This window comes from Charadrius vociferus, unplaced genomic scaffold, assembly GCF_000708025.1.
Source record: "Charadrius vociferus isolate BGI_N301 unplaced genomic scaffold, ASM70802v2 scaffold15, whole genome shotgun sequence".
Taxonomy (NCBI): domain Eukaryota; kingdom Metazoa; phylum Chordata; class Aves; order Charadriiformes; family Charadriidae; genus Charadrius; species Charadrius vociferus.
The window spans coordinates 11,916,894-11,922,341 of NW_009650064.1; positions in this window are offsets into that span (position 1 = coordinate 11,916,894).

Consider the following 5,448-nt stretch of genomic DNA (forward strand, 5'->3'; position numbering starts at 1 on the left):
ACAGGTTGCCCAGAGAGGTTGTTGAGGCCCCATCCCTGGAGGTGTTCAAGGCCAGGCTGGACATGGCCTTGGGCAAACTGGTCTAGTGGGAGGTGTCCCTGCCCATGGCAGGGGGGGTGGAACTCGATGATCTTCAAGGTCCTTTCCAACTTAAACCATTCTATGACTTCTCCAACATGACTCCTTCCCACGGGCTGCAATTCTTCATGAACTGCTGCAGCATGGATCCTTTCCATGGGGTGCAGTCCTTCAGGAAGAGGCTGCTCCAGTGTGGGTCCCCCACAAGTTCACAAATTCTGCTAGCAAACCTTCTCCAGCATGTGCTCCTCTCTCCTCAGGTACACAGGTCCTGTCAGGACCCTGCTGCAGCGCAAGCTTCCCATGGGGTCACAGCCTCCTTCAGGCACACCCACCTGCTCCAGCGTTGGGTCCTCCATGGGCTGCGGGTGGATATCTGCTCCACCACTAATGTCCATGGGCTGGAGGCAGACAGCCTGCCTCACCATGGTCTCCACCACAGGCTGCAAGAGAATCTCTGCTCAGGCGCCTGGAGCACCTCCTCCCCCTCCTTCTTCTCTGACCTTGGTGTCTGCAGAATTGTTTCTCTCACATATTCTCACTCCTCTCTCCCAGCTGCTCTTGTGCAGCAGGTTATTCCCCTTCTTAAACGTTATCACAGAGACACTACCAGTGTTGCTGGTGGGCTTGGCCTGGGCCAGTGGCAAGTCCATCTTACAGCTGGCTGGAACTGGCTCCACCCAACATGGGGACAGCTTCCAGCAGCTTCTCACAGAAGCCACCCCTGCAGCCCTCTTGCTACCAGAACCTTCCTACACAAGCCCAATACATGTATTTAAGATGCTAGTACAGGTACACAGCTTAGATGTCATGATACCTGCTCCGTGCTGTTAGCCTATGCAGAGAACTTGGATGGAATGACACTAGACTGTAGGTAGCCTGAACTATTCATTGCTTTCTTGGAGCTGGACACCTTTGTAGCAGTCTACTCATATCTTCTTTGGGAAGCTAAGATTTCTCATCTTTCACAAAGGTCTGTGGAGAGCTGCTGATTGCACTTTCCATTTCTCTTAGCACGTTACTGATAAATAAAGAAATGCTCTGAATTCAGTGAATCTGGATGAGCTAATGGGCTCTGAAGTTAACACAGCTGTGCAGAGCAACATCTTTTAAATGCAAAGATCACAAAGTGAAAGTTGGACCATGTACATATGATAAATGGCAAATTTTCAGAATGAAAGTTGATGACAACACCCTGGGAAGTGAAGCTTTGTTCCTTTCTCCTTCCTTTTCCTGCTTCACACCGTGATCCCATTGGACGTGGATGTGCAACTGAAGATAAGGAGATGCCTCAGACTGTTGAAAAAACTTCTTTGTCTTGTTTTATTTTTTCTTCATGAACATTAATGGCTGGAGGGTAATGAGAAAAAAATTTTGAAAAAAAATAAAATCCCCAAATGTAAACCTTAGGACAAGAAGGGATGAAAGGCACTTAAAACATATTTAACAGGAAATTAATTTAAGAAAACACTTCACATTTTCTGATTCCAGTATATGAAAACAGATAACTACAGATTAGGATTACATGTACAGAAATAATTTAGGACGTGAGGGGAAAAAAGATTCTGCTACCTTGAGTTTAGTTCCTGTCAGTAGGCAGCCCAGTGGTAGGACAGAAGCTTTCTTATCATCTCAGACAAGCACCATATTAACACTTCTTGCTGCAGAGGGACAAGGAGCAAAACAAGAAGCCACAGCCAGTTATTTGAAGAAAGAAAATCTGACCAAGTCTTTCAGCTGAGTGACACATCTCCTCTACTCTTTTTGGTTTGTTAATATAATCTAATAGATATCTCATGAAATCAGTTTAAATTGGCAGATAAAAACAGTTAGCAGAGAAATTGAGTTCGTTTTGCACAGACCTGCCTATCAGGCAGGGAAAATAAATTACTATAAAGGAAGTTCCCATTTTTTACAGTATTTTATTGTTGCTGTCTGGAAAATTCATCCAAGGATTCATGTACTACAATGCTAACCTTTGCATTATCAAGTATGCAGTCATCCAGTCAAATTTACATGTGCTGGTCTGTGGTGGGTTGACACCAGCCAGCAATGAAGCACCATACAGACTGGTACAAAAACCTAAGTCCATCCCATCCAGACCCAGTACAGCATGTACTGGTCATATAAGAACTCTATAGATTTCATGTAAAGAGTTAAGTACCCAAGGAAAAAAAACCCCAAATATTAACCTCCTACTCTTACCAAAGGAAGTAGCAGCATATTTTTTTGCCAATCTGAAGGTTATTTTTCAACTCAGCGGAAGAACACTATCAGCTTTTGTTAAAAAATAAAATAAAGGCAGGAGAATTTTAACAACAACATTCTTCAATCTAGGGATATTTCTCCTTTCCCAAAATTATATAAGATTATTACAGTCAGGATTTACAGTCTTTGCAATATAGTGGTGAGTTGTTTTTGGTTTTTTTTTTTAAAGGAAGAGAGAAAGTCAAATAGTTAATTTAAAGATTACATTGCTGAGATTATTTCATCTACTGTACTCTATTAGGTCCCCAATGATTACAGGGTTACAAAGCTGCAGTTACTTAGGGCCAAGATGTCATCTGGCTATTAGAACTACAAAGATGAAGGTGACTTTGAAGATCAAGGAAATGATTCATGGCTTTGTATCTTAGACATGGAAGATGGAATGCTGACCAGTGTTTCAAGGTATGGTTGGAAAATTACACTTGATGGTCTACAAATCACCTAGATTCCAATTCAAGAGGAAAGCACTAATTACTAGAGATAAGGATAACCATAATTTTATAATACCTCAACTGCTCAAGTTCAGTTAACGTAAATGTATAAAAGCCTTGAGTGCATCTTATTCTCATCATCATTGTCATCATGTAGAAGGTATCTCATCTAACTTTTGACAGGAAGATACAGAACTTTATGTAGGAATACCCTTGCTCATTTTTACATGATATTTATACACTTTACAAAATTACTATTCTATCATAGTCAATGACCTCAAAATGAGAGCATTTGTACTCTGTAACCCACCATTGGACCTCTGTTGAGTATAAAGGGGAATCCAAGTTGGCTTGCTTTGATATAGATACTCATTTTCTAGACATCCAGATTTATTCAGGATGGTCCCATATTGGCCAAGACACAGTAGCCAGAAAATATGAAGTGACTCAGCTTGCCTTAACCAACAGTATGGAGAGTTAAACCCTGTATTTGACATAGGCTGGAGCCACAAGGACATAGTCCAAGTACAGATTGTTCTCTTGGCGACCACAGAACAGCTGGTAATTTAACCTTCCTGCAGCTCACAAAATTACCACCTTGTGACTGAAAAAAAAGTTATCAAAGTTATCCGCCTTTAATTATCACAACTGGAGTTGAAGATCCAAGTCAACAACACATTCTGGTTTGCAGGTACACCCTACAACTCTGAGACTGGGACGGGCAGAAATAGATGACTTAGATATTTATTTCAGTTTTTAAAACTTGATTATTTAAAAAGTCCAGATGCTTTTATGGAATGAGTTTGGAGTTAAATTTGTGATAATGACAATCTTTTATATATGCTGATTTATTGCAGCAGTATCACAACGGTTTCCAGTAAGAATGTTAAACACGTGCAAATAGCTCACCTCTTCCAGATGCCAGAAACTAAACAGTGCTTTGAAGTAACTCCCTAGATAACCCCTGAAAATCATTGCATTATAAAATGTAAGGAGTAAGAAATGTCTTCCTTGTTCTAGAGGAATATCTCTTTCAGGAAGCAGAAAAAAGGACGGGCAATTTGCGTGGTCCCTGTAGCTGTAAACACTTACCTTCCACCACATACCTGCATCATTCTTTACTGAGCTGGACAAGTCTGAGACCTTCGTTTTACTCTCATGGCCCTAGAAATCTAACCTGATTTTCAGGTTTTCCTGAAAAGGGAAGTTGCTCTTTCCTCACTCATATTAAAACAACCCTATGTGAGTCAGGAAAGGGAATAAAACTATCTGATTTTAAAGGAAATTTTATACCAAATTAGTAAAAGGCTGAACCTTACCATCCTGTTAAGGAAAAAAAAAGTATTCATAAGCTTTTCCTTACCTTTTTCCACCTTTACATGTTCACCAAAGTAGGTTCCCCCTTTGGTATGCCTGTAGAGAGGAGAAAAAAATGACACAGTACCTGAAAGGGAGATTTGAATAGCTGGACCTCAGGAGAGGCAGCGAAGACAAAGGCTCCCAAAGTGTAAGGGTCTGAGTTTGGAGAGTAGGAAACGTAAGCAACTTTAAGAAGGATAAACAACTTCATGGCATGAGGAGTTACTAATATACACAGTCAGGAACAAATAGATTAACAATCCTCTTCTGGTTCGCCTCTGCCTTTTCACAAACTTGAATGGCAGAGGATTTAGCTCAGTTTTCAGCAGTCTCACTGAAGTGGCTATTTGGAGTCAGTGCCTGCCTTTCCATTCATCTTCATGGCATTAGCAAGCCCTAATTTAAGAGAAAGAGGGGCCCTTTCCTCTCCAAGCAACGGCACTCTTGTTCTCAGCAGCCCTGACCCTCTTGTTCCTGTTGCAAAGCAGGTCACTGAACATCACAGACAGACACTTCTCAAGCTCATCGACTGTTTTTTTTTGTTTGTTTGTTTGTTTGTTTTTTTAAGAAGAGAAAGGTTTTGTCTGTCTGCTTGGTGGGGAAGTGGGAGGAGGGAAAGGAGAAAGATCATCTTGTGTATTTTCTTCTCTGCAAAGAGGCTCATTGCTACTGTAGCCTGACAAACAGCATAAACTAAGGAAGTTTTGAAATGTGAGGGACACACTTTCTGCAGAAGTTGTGTTAGGTTAATTTAGCCCAGGTTACCCAGGCACAAACCACCCTCTTGCCTAAAAGCAGATTGAGAATTTGACCATCCAATCAACAAGCTAAAACCACGGAGATTTAAGTCATTGTGGCTCTCCTGTCCAACCTGCTGTAGGTGAACCTGCTTTGGCAGGGCAGTTGGACTAGATGATCTCTGAAGATCCCTTCCAACCCCTACTGTTCTCTGATTCTGTGACTCTGGATAGTATAATCCAAATAATACAACTAACAAACAGATTTAGTTCAAGCATCAGAATTCATGATTTCTCTCGATGTGCAACATAGCTTTTCCCTCTTCAGAGATTTTACTTTTAACACTACAGTCAAATCTGAAGATAAAAGGAAAGGTGAGGCAGGACACAATTCAGCTTGCCTCTGAAACTCACAAGAGAGAAATCTGGGATTGAGGTATTCCAGTTGCACTTGACATTCTCCTAGAATTAACAGGAAAGTTACCATTTCAGTATGAAAACTAAACTCTGTAGTTGGTATCAGCTCTTGTTTGTTGTTATGCCAGAGCACTCAGTGGCTGATACCACTGCTGTCT